The following is a 17123-nucleotide window of genomic DNA, read 5'->3' as shown; positions in this document are numbered from 1 at the left end:
TTTCAGAGAGAGAGAGAGAGAGAGAGAGCTAGGAAGGGGTGGAGAGAGGGACAGAGAGAGAGAGAGAGAGAGAGAGAATCCCAAGCAGGCTCCACACTGCCAGCACGGTGCCTGATGCAGGTCTCGAACTCACAAACCGTGAGATTACGACTTCAGCCGAAATCCAGAGTCGGATGCTTAACCGACTGAGCCACTCAGGTGCCCTGGTAAATATAATTGTAAGTTGCAAGAGGTCTCAATACTCCTTTTATATTTAGAGACATAAAATTATGTACATACACACATTCGTAAACACACACACAATTTTACACGAATGGCATAATATTCATGGCATCTTGTAACCTTTTAAAATATATACAAATTGTTCCGTTTATTTAAAGAAAACAAAACAGTTCACTAATTTCTCCCACCCCTCCCCCTCCCCCTCTGGCAACTACCAATCTGTTCTCTGTATCTACGAACTTTTATTCCTTATAGACGTTGTTTTTTTTTTTTTTACAACTTCCGAAAAAAATCGGCACCGCATCACGAATATCTTCTCAGAAAAGCGTATGGGTCTCCACCACCGTTTGAAGAACCAACAGTTCGACCAGCCACTGTACGGACTCACAGTTTAACTTTTCCCAAAGGATGGACAGTTAGACGGTTTCTTTCTTCCTTTTTTTTTTTTCAGGCTACAAGGTAGCAATTGTGCACTAAAGTTGGTAATAATGATACCCTTAAAACCCGAACTCAGAAAACTAGACTAGTAATAGTCTAGGATGTTCAGTTGTGCCATGTTTTCTTCAGCTGGACAACTGTGCCCTTTACCAGGAAGGACACCCTATCAGTAAGCCTTCAGGTACCTTGACGTATCCACGGGCCTTGTCATGAGCCCCCTGGATGCATCTGACATTCTCTCCAGTTACAACCTCTGCCTGATGTCCTTGGTTCCTGACTTCTTACTCATTTCCTGTCTCTGGTGGGTACCTTTCTCATGATGGCACCCCTTTAGCAGACACACGACCCTCCTTGGTGTTCACTTGCATGGGCCCCTGGCTTCCAGCCATTCCAAATCCATCCAGCATGAGCCCCCAGGGCCAGCATTTCTACTGGACTTGCCCAGTCTCATGGAAAGGGAGTCACCGATAAGAAAACCAGAAACACTAGGGCACGTGGGTGGCTCAGTTGGTTAAGCGTCTGCCTCTTAATTTTGGCTCGGGTCATGATCTCATGGTCGTGAGATCGAGCCCTGTGTTGGGCTCTGTGCTGAGCACGGAGCCTGTTTGGGATTCTCTCCCTCCCCACCCCCCTCTGCCCCTCTCACATGCACTCTCACAAAATAAATAAATGAACTTAGAAAAAACCAGAAACATTATTAATTTTTTTTTATGTTTATTTTTGAGAGACGAACCACAAGTAGAGGCAGAGTAGAGGGAGAGGGATGCACAGAATCCGAAGCAGGTTCCACGCTCCCAGCTGTCAGCACAGAGCCCGAGGGGGGCCTCGAACCCACAGACCGTGAGATCATGACTTGAGCTGAAGTTGGATGCTCAACCGACCGAGCCACCCAGGCGTCCCCCAGAAACCTTATTTTAATGGTAGGATCATTGTGTATCACTGAAGAAATCCCTCAGAACCTTTACAGCTAGCAGATTTCTCAGAGGACTTCTGGTCCAGTCTTTCTGCTATGAGCAGCTAGCAGAGGGGATAACCCTTCACACAAACACGACGATAAAACGCCAAAGGTGATATATTTTTAAAAGCAAAAAAAAAAAAAAAAAAAAGCAATTGGAATTTAGAAGGGAAAGGATGTGCTGATTGAGAACCGGGAAATGCCAAAGTCTCCCACTACTGTAGGACAACGTTCCTACAGGGATTTCTTCCCTCTAAGAATTAGATGAAAATAGATCTTAACTAGCGACAGAATGATAGGTTCTCTGACCTGTCTCCTACTCACTCGATGGGTGATTCTGAATCCTCAGAGCTCATGTCTTCCGAAAAAACACAGGACTAACAGTACAGGCTTCGTAGCCCTATCATAAAGGTTACCTGGGTAACGTCAAAAGGCTTTGGAACACGTAGCCTTCTCACTGCTACTGTTACAAATATTTTTCAGAGCGACCTCAAAGTAGCTCCTGCCCTGGTTTTCATTGTTGAGGTGCCCGACATTTGTGGAGTGCGCTAAACAGTGTAAAAGTGGCTGCTTACAAAGGTAATTCCCTTACTCAGAATTTCTTTTCCCTTGGACTAGATGACAATTCGAATATGCGCAGTTGGAAAATCTATAAGACCTGGAAGGTAGAAACGCCCTGATGTCTATCAAGGGATGAACAGATAAATAAAGGTGGTGGACCCGTGTGATGGCATAGGATTCTGTCGTAAAAAAAAGATACGCTGCTTCAGCATAGATGACCCATAGAAACACGATGCTAAGTGGAAGAAGCCAATTGCAAAAAGACCACAGACTCTATGATTCCATTCCTATGAAACTTCCAGGGCAGGGAAATCTGTAGAGACAGAGTAGATTAATGGTTGTTGAGGACGCAATAACTGAAGAGTATAGGGTTTCTCTGTAAGGTGCTGAAAAGGTCCTGAAACTGTGCTAATGGTTCTACAGATCTGTGAGGGCATTAAAACCACTGATACGTGCACCTTAAATAGGTGAACTGTTTGGCACGCGAATTACATAATGAAGAAAGGTGTTAAAAAAAAAAAAAAAGATTCTCCATTCAATGACCCAGCGAAGCCAGTGATAAAGTGAAAGCAGAAAGAAGTCGATTTCAGCTGACATCCCTAAACGATAAGCCGGGAGGAACGTTCTTCCCGGGAAGAGGCCACCCCAGCTCTATGGGGCTGCCATTTCCACTCCAACTGGGCCCCGGGCAGCAGACCACCAGTAAAACCAAGCCAGGGGCACTCGTCTCCATTGATCGGCGACTGACCTGGGACACGATCCCACCCCCATCTCCCTTGATCCCAATCTCTGAAACGTTCTAGGTCTGGAACAGTGTGTGGCTCTTGTTGGACTGAGAAAGAGAAAGTTTCGGACTCCTCACCTTCTTCTACGATGCATGGGTCTCTCTCTCTCTCTTTGTGAAATAAGGTATAGGAACCTGCACACCGTTTTCCTCTATTCAGAAATACCGACCCTACGTTGGGTGGACATTTCTCTCAGGTTTTTATGACATCACAGGCATTTCAGGGGAAACCGTGAAAAGGAGATATCAGAGGCTGCTGTCTGATGCTTTTTCATTGCACTTCTTAATATCAATATCAATGTTCCGGAGTGTTCTATAATTCTAAGGCAATACTGTTCATTCATTTTTTATTTGCATTTGGACAAGGCTTACAGAACAAATTTGCACACACGTTTAACTTTGGCTCTTTAAGATTTGGAATTCAAATTATCTGGACCCAATTCAATATTAATATAACACAACCCCTTTTTACACTGGGTGTGTTTCAGAGGGCTTTACAAATAGGATCTCATGAGATGATGTTAGCAGAAAGAGAGCTGGATCAGGAATTGGGAGTCTCGGGTTCTAGCTGTGGCTCTCCCTCCAACTAGAGGTGGGGCTTTGGATGCCCCATTTATTCTTCCCGGACCTCAGTTTTCCAATTTATGAAATGGGTAGATGGAGTTGATGACCCATGAGATCCCTTCACATCAGATATTTTATGACTCCGTGTTCATTACCGATGGTCATCTTGACCTGGCGCAGAGAATTAGCTAATTAGTGCCAAAGAAAACAAACAGGTGATAGTTCGTGAGTGCTGGAAGCTTCCTACACAAAAAGGCTTAAGTTTCAAGTTTCAAGTTTTCCCCGTGAGTCCAACCAGAAGAGTGAGTTTTACTATCATTGCTCTGTGCTTTCAGTTTTGCAAGATTAGAATTCCAAATACACCTCCGACAGTGTAGGGCCATGAGTTGACAACGGGTACTGTGCTATGGTCCGGGTCACGGCCAAGGGCAGTAGTGACAGAATCACCTGGAGGGCTGGTTAAACTGCAGGTTGCCAGGTTTCCTTCCCAGAGTTTCTGCTTCCTTAGGTCTGGAGTGGAGCCTGAAGACTTGCATTTTAATGAGGACCCGGATGCTGCCATTTTAATGAGTGCCCGGATGACTCATTTTGATGAGTACCTTGCTGCCACTGGCCCAAGGACCACACTCTGAGAACTGTTGAACTAGAGGTACGTTGGCTCAGTGAGATTGGTTTGTTTTGCCTCTGCCGCCAGGGAAAGACCCAAGTGTGTTCCCAAGTAATTAAAGAAAAGGGATTAGTTTGCGTTGGACACTTCCTCTTCTCCTGTTTATTTTCTCTGATTAATTTGTAGCATGTCTTCCGGCTGCCTGGCCTGGTTGGAGAGTCTGCCTTCCAGGGGCTCAGACTGGGACGGGTGGAATGTCTTCCTCAAAATAGCCAGGAAGCAAGGAGACGGAGAAGTCATAGTAGTTGGAGACGGAGAGTTGCATCTTCTGCAACCAAGAAAAATAATGTTGACAGGGAGAGAGGAACAGTCTACACAGCTATATGTGCCGGTGGTCCTCGCCTCCAACATGCCGGCGGACTTGTTCACCAAAATCAGTGTTCCCTTTTTCTTGAACACACAGCTAGACTGCGTTTCCAGCTTCCCTTGTTAGATGCGGTCAAGAATTAGTTCTTTTTTTCTTTTTTTTTTTTTTAATGCTTTTATTTATTTTTGAGAGACAGAGACAGAGTGTGAGCGGGGGAGGGACAGAGAAAGAGGGAGACACAGAATCCGAAGCGGGCTCCGGGCCCTGAGCAGTCAGCACAGAGCCCGATGTGGGGCTCGAAGTCACGAGCCATGAGACCGTGACCTGAGCTGAAGTCGGACACTTGACCCACGGAGCCACCCAGGTGCTGCATAGGAACTCTCAAATTCTTAAATAAGTTAGAAATGTGTATCTACTCTGTTGAAGCTATTATAAACTTTGGGTCTCATTTTTACTGCCTCCACCTTCTAATCAGTAAACATATATTTCATTTCTCAATATTATAGGGCTGAGCCGTGGGGACGGGAGAAAACCAAAGTTAGAACTAGATAAATGCATATCAGATCCTAAAAAAATGTTCCTTCTAGGGTAAGATTAAAGAAGAGGCTCTCCTGACACTTACGGGGCTTGTGAGTAGGGCCCCGCGTAGATTTCGCGCGGAATCTATGGAGAAACCCCAATTATACTCTTCTATTTTCACACTGAGAACTTTACCACAAAGTAACAGCCCAGTTGGAAAACACGCCACAGGGAAAGGAAAGGAGAGCATCGCTCCGTGGACTCCATGGGGAAATACGGTTCTGGAAATACTGCAAGGACAAAAAGAACCTTCTGGAAAACTATCTGGTGACCACGATAGTTATAAGAAGGCACGGTCTTGATGAGGGAAGAAGCAAAGCTCTAAGAAGGACGTAGGACAGGTGAAGGGTTTAATGGGACAAGGTTCAGATTTAGCCAGAGATAAAAAAAAAAAAAAAAGACAGAAAGGAGGAAGGAGAATTACAAGAAGAAATGAAATAAATTGATGTACATTGCCAAGATCAAAATTCTCAGTACTGTGGAGGGCAGATTTGAGAAGTTCTCTCAGAATTCAGGGGGAAAAAGTCGTAGATAAAAGCAAGAAGAATTAGAAAGAGATGGAGGATATAAAACAAAGATAAAATTAAGTTTTATAGAGGGAAGAAACAGAACAAATGGAATAAAATGTAACAATTCAAAGTGTATTTAAGGAATCTATATGAATTTGAAAAAAACTTTGAATTTAAACATTGAAATGCCTTACTGTATCCCAGGCAATACACACACATTCTTAGCCTGGAAAAAAAAATTGTTTTTAATTCTAAGAATTAAAATAAGCCATATAAAATAATACAAATATCCAGCAGAAAAGAAATAAAAGTGCCCTCAAGAGAACGAAAAATAAGGTCAGCTTCAGGCTTTGACCCTTTAACAAGAAATGCCGAAAGGTGCTGAAATAATAATCAAAAGATGTTGGAATAAACAGGGGTTTTGACAGGAGAAATGTTTAGATCCATGGGTTTTAAGCCTGGCTGAATTCGAATTCACGGATGAAGGGAGAAGCAAAATATTCTAGGAAATGTAAGGACCTAGGAAATTTACCAACTATTTGCCCTTTGTGGGATTTTTCTTTTGTTCAGAGACATTGCCCAGTTGACCTAGAGCTGAATCAATATTATGAGCTCAAAAAGGTCAGTGGTATGATACCTTTGGTATAAAAAATAATCTCCGGGCGCCTGGGTGGCTCAGTCGGTTAAACGTCTGACTTCGGCTCAGGTCATGATCTCACGGTCCGTGAGTTCGAGCCCCGCGTCGGGCTCTGTGCTGACAGCTCGGAGCCTGGAGCCTGTTTCAGATTCTGTGTCTCCCTCTCTCTCCGACCCTCCCCCATTCATGCTCTGTCGCTCTCTGTCTCAAAAATAAACGTTAAAAAAAAAAAAACAAACCGATCTCCGAGCTCCTGCCCCCATTCTCCATCTAGCCTGCTAGTCTGGGGGGCCTAGGCCAGCCCACCTTGTACTGCCAAATCCCTGGGCAGCCCATCTGGCCCTCTACTACTCTGTGGCCTTGTTATTCAGGAACCCAGGATAGCCGAGGAGAGCCACACCCCGGAGTGTGTCCCTACCCTGATTAATGGGAGCTCCCTTGTCGCTCCACCCAGGCTATGGTATTTTTGTTATAGCAGCCTAAAGAGACTAAGACGATCTCCTTTACTCTTCATGGTACCTTCATCCGTCCATGTACCTGCCCTTCTCAGGCTGAGGTTGGGGGTGGGATTTGGCCCACCTCCACTGGAGGGAGGGATTTCCCGTTTCCTCTTTCCCTCTGGACCTCTCTTAACTGAAGCTCTCTAATCTGGATGATTAAAACAGTTGGTTGGGGATACTTGGGGATAGAGGAGATTACAAGATGTAGACAAAACTTACTTAAGAAAATTGCCCAGGATTGCAAGGGATTGTTGGCGGCCACGTCCTGGTTTTGATTTCCAGAAGCTGAATTTTGCTTTGGCTCCGTGCTTGCTTTTTCCTAAGAAACTCCCTCTGGATCGATGGGCATCGCAGGCTGATTGGGGGTGGGTAGGATGAAGGCCGTTCATGGACAAAGGCAAAATGTTACTGTGTCACCCATATGTTAGATGATCCTAATTCATGTATGTATATATTTTTTTTCTATTTTTTTCTAAGTTTTTTTTTTTTTTTTTGAGAGAGAGAGAGAGGGCATGTGTGCAGGAGCGGCAGAGGGAGAGGGAGAGAGAGAGAGAGAGAGAGAGAGAGAGAGAGAGAGAATCCCAAGCAGGCTCCTCACTGACAATAGCCAGCCTGATGTGGGGCTGAACAATTGAACCATGAGATCATGACCTTGGTCAAAGTCAGACGCTCAACTGACTGAGCCACCCAGGTGTCACTGTTTTTTGTGTAATAGGTACATTATATATAAATATATAATATTCAACAAGTTATGCACCATAATGATCTTTGGGTGGTAGTATGATAGGGTTTTTTTTCATTTATATTAGTCGGAAATTTCATTTTTTCTAAGCTCACTATAATGCCTGTGCACTGCTTTTGCTGTAAAAACACAATAAACATTGCTTAAAAATATTGTAAAAATAAGAAGCATAGGCAATTCTAATGGCCAAAACAGACAATATGCAACAGAATTCAAGATGGAAGTAATACCTTTTAGAAAAGAAATGCACCATTTAGTATATTGATAGGTCTATATACTTAAGGGTCAAAATATAATTTCCCTTAAAAAATGTGTTTACCTTTAACTGAGGGTTGATGGGGGGTGGGAGGGAGGGGGAGGGTGGGTGATGGGTATTGAGGAGGGCACCTTTTTTTTTTTTAACGTTTATTTATTTTTGAGACAGAGAGAGACAGAGCATGAACGGGGGAGGGGCAGAGAGAGAGGGAGACACAGAATCGGAAGCAGGCTCCAGGCTCTGAGCCGTTAGCCCAGAGCCGGACACGGGGCTCGAACTCACGGACCGTGAGATCGTGACCTGAGCTGAAGTCGGATGCTCAACCGACTGAGCCACCCAGGCGCCCCGAGGAGAGCGCCTTTTGGGATGAGCACCGGGTGTTGTATGGAAACCAATTTGACAATAAATTTCATAGTAAAAAAAGAAAAAATGTGTTTACCTTTATTTATTTTATTTTATTTTATTTTATTTTATTTTATTTTATTTTAGAGAGAGAGCACATGTGAGCAGAGAGGGGCAGAGGGAGAGAGAGACAGAGAGAGAGAATCTAAAGCAGACTCCACACTCGGCACGGAGCCCAACATGGGGCTTGATCCCATGACCCTGGGATCGTGACCTGGGCTGACATCAAGCGTTGGATGCTCAACCTACTGAGCCACCCAGGCGCCGCCCCCCCAAATGTGTTTACCTTTAAATAATCATAATATTCAGATAAAAAATCCACTTACTTGTTCATATGTTGCCACGGGTGTTCGTGGGACTTATGCCCATGTGCGAAACAATAAAAGCAACACATGAGATGCAAAAGGGCATTGTTTTGTCAATATGCATAGTCTTCCCTGAAATTGATCTGATAATCTGTTCGCTTCTTCTTACTACGGGTTAGTTCTGGCAGGAAAGAGCTGGAATTCTGTTCCCCAGCCTGGCTTTCATCACCTATTTGTCTCTCTTCAAAGGAGAAGAATGGAAGGGCGTTACAAAACGGGAGCCATGGCTTGTTGGGAAAGATGAATCACCGAGTGATGAATCAGATCAGGGCCACCGATGGTGCCCTAAATCATTGGAGCAGCCTGTCAAGGGAACCCGGCAGGAGAGTGAGAACTAGGTACCACCCATCCATCTCATCCAGGATGCATTCGTGGGCGGGTGTGCGCAGGTGACAAGTGATATTTTGGGATAAGGGACTCCTGGGGTTGTCATCAAAAGCTTCTCTGACTAATTGGAAAAGAGTCACTGCCCCTGCCTTTCCCTGGAGCCTCTCCCAGCGCCAGAAATGGACGTCTACATTCATGTCATTCCTCCTCGATCCCAGCTGTTTAGAATAAGCAGCCAGCTCTCAGTGGACTTCTCCGCCCTTCTCCTGGACCTCACAAAAGGTCGGTCGAGCGCTTTTCCTGAAAACTTCCGGATTGCAGAAATAGACATGGCATTCCGTGTGGAGGAGAGCGCTGACGTGCCCCTGACTAATACTCCCGCCTCGCCAGATCCCCACACGAGAGATCAGGCCGCCTCGCTGGTTCCTCCTTCCCGTTTTCTAGGGTTGCATCCCGAGCACTGGGGCCTGGGAAGAACTCTGCTCCTATGACATGTTTTAAGATGGAATTTTCTGGAATCACGTGGCTTTCTCTCTGGCAGTCCCACTGTCTCAATTCAGTTTCCCTCTTAAATTGGAGTTAGCTGTCGGCCTGCAGCCCTCGTTTGATCCTCTCCTGGCTGCCGGGCTTTCTGTGAACTTTCTCCTTCAACCAACTTCCCTGGCTCAGCTTAAACCGGTGGTAGTCACCCACCCCACCATTTGAGCTCAGGCTGACGGTGAAGATTGCACCCGGGAAACTGGTTCCAAAGTGACGATGCCGGCTAGGCAGAGCGTGGGTCATTTTCACAACAAACCAGCTGAATTCAGTTGAGCAACCAAGCAGTTACTAACCAGTTGGCTGTGATCCAACCATCAGAAGGGTGGGTGTCTTTCAAAGCCACCTGTGTCTAGGTTCCATCGGCTGACGTCCCTCTGATCATTCTTTTTAATCAGCACATTAATACTCTGCAGCCTTTAGTTTTTTCGTGCTTGCTGGTAGGTTATATTAAGGAATTCATTTGTCCTAATTGATTTGAAGGCACAACATTCCTCTGTTTGACGTGATTCCACGTAGGAAAAGGTCTGTTCTTTCAGCAGGACAGAAAGACAGAGGGGCGAGCGATTTCCGTCACAATGACCTTCTGGGTCTGAGAACTGGAAATATAATTTGCAGGGAACTCCTTCTTTTCTTCTTCTTCCTCCTCCCCCTCCTCCTCATTCTCCCCCTCCTCCTCCTTCTTATACTTTCTCTCCTTCCTCAATATTCTCTCCAGACCCTCAATATGTAACACTGTTAAGCTAGAGGCACAAACACTTCCAGGAATAGGGAAAGAACACCAATCTCCTCCTTCTCCATTTTCCTGCTCTAATTATAAATATGTGCACCACAGTTCCAGGAAAACACAGCCAGTAAAGAAAAGAAGTAAATAGGAAAGAAGGAAAAAATATCTGGCCAAATTTCCAGCCAGCCTCCGCAAGGCATCCACCAGCCGGGCTAATAACTTTAGACAATGTCTGACAGGTTGATATTTTGGGCTTGCTTTTCGAAAATAATATTTTGGAACCCCCAAGACATCAGTGTCTACCTGTCACATGAAATTCTAAAAGAAGATTCCGAAAGGCAAAGAGGAGTGCCCAGAAAGAGGACCGTTTCTGATTTTGTCAATAAACTTCACAGGTCACTGAAGCTACTGATGTAAATAAATTATTATGAGATGTGCTCTGTGGGCTCCGTTTTGAGGGAACTTATTGCTGTGCGAACTTATCTCTGTGTTCAGCTTTGATGGCTCATCATGGTGGACGCTTGTTCCTTTATTTTATTTCTCTCAAGACTCGCGTGGCCCTTTATGTTTATGGCGTCCTTACGATAGGGTTGAGTTCCGTTGGCTGTAAGGGACATGGACACGTTTCCTAGACCCCATCCCAGTGGCAGGAGACATCACACCTCTGACTTCCGTCTTGTGCCATGCTGGGGCCCCCCATTTTCTAAATTCTTTCCATTCCTCCCGAAGGTACCAGGTGATTCAAGCACAGAATCTTTTTTTTTTTTTAATCCAAATTTAGGGGACACACCGAGTGCGTTAATTTCAGGCGTAAGCATGGCGACTGGACAAGTGTAGCCATCAGGCTGTGCTCACCACGAGTGTGGCCACCATCTGTCGCCATACAACGTGACAACACCCTTGACCATATTCCCTACGCTGTGACTTCCATCCCCGTGACTGGAAGCCAGTGCCTTCCACTCTCTTCCCCCCATTTTGCCCTTTCCGCCAGTGCCCTACCCTCTGGTAACCGTCGGTTCCTTCTCGGTATGTATGGGTCTGTTTCTACCGTTTTGTTTGTCTTCCCGATAGCCATCGAAGTGTTCCTGAGCTGCCCGCAGCAGCACCTGCCGTGGGTACTCCATCCCAAATGACCCTCACGTCACCATTGGCTCCATGAGGGTTACAACGATTTTGGGAGGGTCTCCGCATAGTGGCTCGGGTCCCCTGCTTTCGTATAACTCTCAGTGTTATTCTACTGGAGCCCGTAGGAGAAGGCTTAGAGAGTTGCCGCCTCCCTTTTTGGGGGCCAGGTCTTGCTGTTCCGGCCCTCCATGGCACGGAAGAACCTCTGGTGTGAGAACACCTCGTTCCTGGTTAGGGAGACAGAATAACATCTATTCTGAGGTATTCTGGCTATTGCACAGCCAAGAAAAAAGATGTGGAGACAGGGGACCAGGCGACCCAGAAGCTGGGTCCTCAGAGCTGGTTATGATGGGTGTGCAGCTCAGTGACTCACTGCGTTATTTGCCTGGATCTGAGAAACCCTATTCTCCAGAGGCCGATGATGATGCTCCCAGGGCAATGGTTTATTTTCCTGCCAAACATCTGTTTTACATTCCTACTCTCCGTAAATGTGCACAGTTGGCTACTTGCCTGCATTTGCTTCATCACCACCGCCGCTCCCCCCCCCCCGCTTCCAGATAGCTTTTCTCTCTGGAAGAACGAGATCATTCCTCTCCCGAACAGGTCTTTCCGGAGAGGAAAACGCTGAAAAATACCCAATGTGGCCTTTGGTTTGTGTATTGTGGCCGCACCCAGGAAACTGAGCACAGGAGTGCTTCCGGAACCTCCTCCCATTTCGGGGACACGGCCTTTCCAGCAGATCACCTTTCCAACAGTGTCTGAAACGCTATGGCCGGCTTGGGCAGTTGCCGATGTCACAACTAGACTGCTGAGCTCCACGTTCCTCCCTCTCCTCCCGTCCAACCTCCCCCACCACCCTTTTGCCTTCACTTCTCATTGGAAAAATGGGGGAGGAAGGTATGGTTAAAGCAGAGATCCTAAAATAGGTCAGGCCATCAGGCAGGTTCCAAAATAAACGTCATGAATGCCAAGTCACTGAACCATACAGCCCAAGCTGACAGTCCTCAGTTGCCTGCTGCTTCTGCTTGGGGATTTTAAAGGAACAGCGAACATCCGTACGAAGGACTTGCAAAAGAGCTTCCGAACGAGGGAAGGCGATTTCGGGGTGAGTTTGGGGAGAAGATGGGATCCGAGAAAGGAGGAGAGATCCGGCCATGCCAGGATTGAGGCGCAAACTTGAATTTGCCCTTCATAAGCCAGGTTGCTGTTTTTGGTTATTACAGTGGGGTGTCGGGGGGACCAGAATGGGGCGGGATAAATCCATTCTTGCCCCAGCGTGGGTTAGAACCTTATGAGGATGGAATGGTGAGCACACAGCCCAGGGTTTTATGCATCAGCCCAACTTTGTGTTAAATTGTTCTCAGTGGGTATCTTGCAAGGGAATGTGAATATGAATGGCCCTGTTCTGGGGGTTGAATCGCAATTACCGAGATGTGATAGGAAACGCGGTCTTAGCACTGCCCGGTGAAACAGTATTCCTCCACTTAAGTATGGCACCTATGGTCCATTTAGTTTCATGCACACAAAGTAATCTCTTTGGTAGTTAAACTCCCATGAGCCACCCAGAAAACAGAGAAGAAAGAACTCTGTTGCCTAGCAACCAATGGAACGTTACAACACTAGATAAATCGAATCAATATTGCTCTAAATATTGAACCCTTAGATGATGAAAAAAAACCCTCAAAGCCACGTCCATAACTCCTCTGCTCCTTCCTTTCCTGGACTCAGCAGCCAAGGAGGACCAGCCTGTGTTCTGACAACCTCCAGAGACCCACAGAGAGGACAACGTGCTGAGGCCCACAGGAGAGCCCATCGGGAGTAGTTCCAGAAAACAGACGCCTGAAGGCTGAATCCCCAGAGTTTGGAGCCACCTGCCCGCCATGGCAGTGCTGGCCAGCCTGGGGTGAAGTCATGGCCTGAGCTCCCAGCCTACTGGCATGCGGTCAGGGCTCAGTAAAGTTGGAGATACCAAGGTCACTCTGCAAACAGTTTCTTAAAAAGAGCTCCAGAGCCTGGGGCACATGCTGTCCTTCCATTAGCCCCCTCGACCCTCAGGGAGCCCTCCCTGTCTCTAAGCCCTGGTGGTAAGGCTGCTTACCCCCTTCTGGAAACTACTTTGGGGCTGCTTTTCCTTTAAGGCCTCATTTAGTCTGTTTTAATCCATCCCTCACCATAGATGTCTGCCGAGGGCTCCGCACCTTGGTAGAAACCAACCCAGTTTGGGGGAACTTGAACAACGTCCAACTACTTTGGTCTTCCAATCAGTGACTTTTTCTTTCTGGAAATAACACTGCGCCTTATTCCTACAAACGGTGTCCTGGCCAAGTATCCTTTCTGAAGAGCCTCCATTAGGTACTTTCGGACAAATCTTTCCTTGGGGCCCCCCAGCTTTGAGCTTCTGTCATAGTGCTGTTGGAAGCACTCATTCTTTATAGGTAGACTGAGAGAGTTGACCTTGGTGGGCATTAACTAAGATGTGGAAGAGGGAAACTAACATTAATGCCCCCCCCCCCATGTGGCAGGTGCACAGGTTTGTCAGCAAAGCCAGAACTGCTCATGTAATTAAGCCCTGTGACAACATAAGAGTAGGGACTATCACGTCCACTTTACAGCTGGGGAAACTGAGGCTTAATAAGGTTATAACAACTCTCCCTTAAGACAGAGTTGTGCCATCCTGACAGGTGGTAATTCCAGGCTTCCCTCCGTTCTTTGTGTAGTCGTGGAGAGGTACGGACAGGACTGAACAAAGCGTTCTTCCTTCTTTCCGGTGGGACATATGGTGCCATTTGAAAAGAGGGGGCAAAGGACAGAACCAGTAGGGTTCTGCAGTCATATGGAGGACGGACTCCATTGGGCAAGAGAAGAACTTCTCAAACCACGAGACCGGGGATCATATTTTTCTGCCTTGTGGATTTCAGCAGCGCTAACTCTCATAGCTCATGTTTACCCTTGGGAGGTGGGTGTGTGGGTAGAGCCCACGGTTTACCTCCAGGACCATTCAGGAGGGTTTTGCCTCTTGTTATTCTCCTGACATTTTTGCTCTCCATCGTATTACCCCGCAAGCTCGGATGGGATCGGCCGCTTGGATTCGGGAGTAATTCAGGAGACGCTGGAGAAGGAAACGGACTGTCCAGGATAGTTTTCCCACCGCCCACCAGGCTGCTTGCAGGGTCCTGACGGCCCACTCTCCTTCCCCAGCGGTGCCGCACCTGCCGGCTCCTTTCTAGCAGGCGTCTTATTCTTCCAGGCTCCACAGGGCCCTCAGCTCCATTTACCTTTTGGGAAATCTCTCTCCCCATTCCTCAGGGGAATGTCTGAATCTCAAGATCCATTACCACTCTCCGCATTCCACTCTAAGTAGTACATGAATCCAAGTCTGAGTCATTACATTAATGACAACAGCCTGAGCAGGGTGGGTGAGGGTGTGCTGCAGGGGAATTATTGTCCCCTTTCTCCAAGTCCCCAAACATGGTGTCTGTCAGGGCCGGGAGCTGCCTGTATCTTCTCTCACTGAGCAGACTGAGTCCTGCTGTCCCAGGGCAGACAACCTCCAGGAGCCCAGCCGGGCTGCAGGCAAGATCAGGCCGCAGCCCCCCACCAAGTGCTCTGTGCACGCGCAGCCCCCGGACAGGCCTCGGTCACTTGTCGCTTAATTGTTACGACTCTTTATTGCTCTGTCAGGCTCTGTGCAACGCATTGTTTCATCTACTCCTCCAATGACACTGCATGTTAGGTAGCATTAGCCTCGTTTTGCTGAGAAGGGAAGAGGAGCACAGAGAGGCCAGGCGATTTGCCCAAGGACACCCAGCAAATAAGCGGGAGTTACGAGAGGAAACAAGTTCTATCTGAAGTCAAGGTTCCTAGGCTGGTTCTGAGATGTTGATTTCACAGAGGCTGACAGGACACGCTCTAGGAGCCCGAGAAGGACCCAGGAGGTGACTGGCAGAAACTTGCCCTCATCTGGGAAATCGGGATCTCAGTCCCAATCTTATTCAATGCTATTTGAATAACGCCCCTGGGCTCCTCGTCCAGCATCTGTAAAACAAGGGAAGGCTCAGTGGACATCTAGTTCTCAGAATCCAATTCGGATCGGTGGCCAGAGTTCCTGGATCCGGGATGCAAAACTTAGAAACGAGAGCCAGCCCAGTTCAGAGCTAAAATGCCTGCTCGTCCAGCTTTCACTTGAAATGGATAAAACACATCCAGCAACCCGCCAGGAGACCACAGAACTGAGTGGTCAAGGTCTCCTCTTGCCCGGAATGAAATCCCCCAGTTACTGTTTCCTCGGGTGATATTTCTTCGGACACAGATACAAGTCTCTGTAGGGAATGTATTTCTGCTCTTAAAGATGGAAACCTGAATCTATAAGACGGATTGATTGTTCGGCGGCTGTGAATGTTTGCGTTACAAAAGCATTGTGGAGAAAACCCTCATTTGTGGCACGCTATGATTATTATTATTATGAACAAATCAAATCATGGAAAGACAGAAATTAGGGATAGAAAAGCAGGGCAGAAATACAACCAGCCTACTGCCCATTCACGCTTCACCTTATAAAAGTTAGGATGAGGGGGCGCCTGGCTGGCTCAGTCAGAAGAACATGCGACTCTTGATCTCCGGGTCATGAGTTCGAGCACCGCGTTGGGGGCAGAGATGACTAAATAAATAAATAGATAAGACTTGCAAAAAGTTAGGATGACGGAGGTAATGCTTATTCCCATATAGAATCTTTCCTCCTTCCGATGTGCCTCTCCTTTTGAAAATGCCTTGTGTCTCTCAAAATCCTGCCTAGCGGGTCGCATTCTGGCTCGTAATCACGCATTACTTGGCATTGCCAGCCAACCGAACCAAGTGTGGTTTTGCCAGTTGTTCCCATTACTGAGTTTTTCTTTAGAACAGCACCCCTGTCTTCGCTCCCCCCCCCCATGACTAGTGGGATGTTTTATGGGCATCCAATGTGCACTCGTGGACAAGAGAATAGTCAGTCCCCAGAAAAGCTTCTTTGCAAAACTATCCCTTGTGAATTGCTCGTGGGGAAGCAGATGATGCTAAAAGGGGAAGGCTGTCTGTGAGCTACGAGATCACTAGTCACAATTCAAGTCCTCTCTGAATGAGAATGACAGCGGACCCTTCAACAGCACGACGCGGATCGAACTCACAGGCGCACGGACATGCGGATCTTTTCTGATAAATGCGGTACAGCTGTATACTTTTTTTTCTCTCTCTCTCTTCCTTATGATTTTCTTATAACATTTTCTTCTCTCCAGCTGACTTTGTGGTAACAATACGGTATATAACACAGAGAACATACAAAATACGTGTTCACTCACTGTTTATGTTATCAGTAAGGCTTTGGGTCAACAGTTGGCTATCAGTAGTCACGTTCTAGAAGTGTCAAAAATTATAGGGGGATTTTTGTCTGTGCAAGGGGTGGGGGTGCACAGCTGTTCAAGCTGCTCAAGGGTCCTCTGTATTCATTCACACCCTTTGCTGAGTGACTTTATATTTATTTTAATGAAATATAGTTAACATACAGGGTTACGTGTCAGGTATAAAACAGTGATTAACAATTCTTTTTTTTAAATGTTTACTTATTTTATTTTTGAGAGAGAGAGAGAGCACGAACATGGGAAGGGCACAGAAAGAGAGGGAGACAGAGAATCCCAAGCAGGCTCTGTGCTGTCAGTGCAGAGCCCAACGTGGGGCTCGAACTCACGAACCCGCGAAATCACGACCTGAGCTGAGATTCAGAGTCTGACGCTTAACCCACTGAGCCACCCAGGCGCCCCTAATGATTCAACAATTCTATGCGTGACTCAGCACTCACTGCAATAAATGTGATTACCATCTGCCATCAAAAAGCCGTATTCCAGTCTTATTAACTATATTCTCTATGCTTTACTTTTTGTCTTTGTGACT

At 46.7% G+C, this 17123-nt stretch overlaps 1 long non-coding RNA gene across 1 annotated transcript; it reads left to right on the top strand.

Moving 5' to 3' along the window:
* Positions 1-2106: 2106 nt before the first annotated feature.
* Positions 2107-10466, top strand: LOC122209672. Its single transcript, XR_006197700.1, has 3 exons — positions 2107-2194; positions 4033-4173; positions 8678-10466. It is a non-coding gene; the product is annotated as an uncharacterized LOC122209672 (long non-coding RNA).
* The last annotated feature ends 6657 nt before the right edge of the window (positions 10467-17123 follow it).

The sequence above is a fragment of the Panthera leo genome, chromosome E3 (assembly GCF_018350215.1).
Source record: "Panthera leo isolate Ple1 chromosome E3, P.leo_Ple1_pat1.1, whole genome shotgun sequence".
In the NCBI taxonomy this organism is placed as follows: Eukaryota; Metazoa; Chordata; class Mammalia; order Carnivora; family Felidae; genus Panthera; species Panthera leo.
Note: the sequence above shows the minus strand (reverse complement) of the source record. Positions and strands in the feature narration are given on the sequence as shown.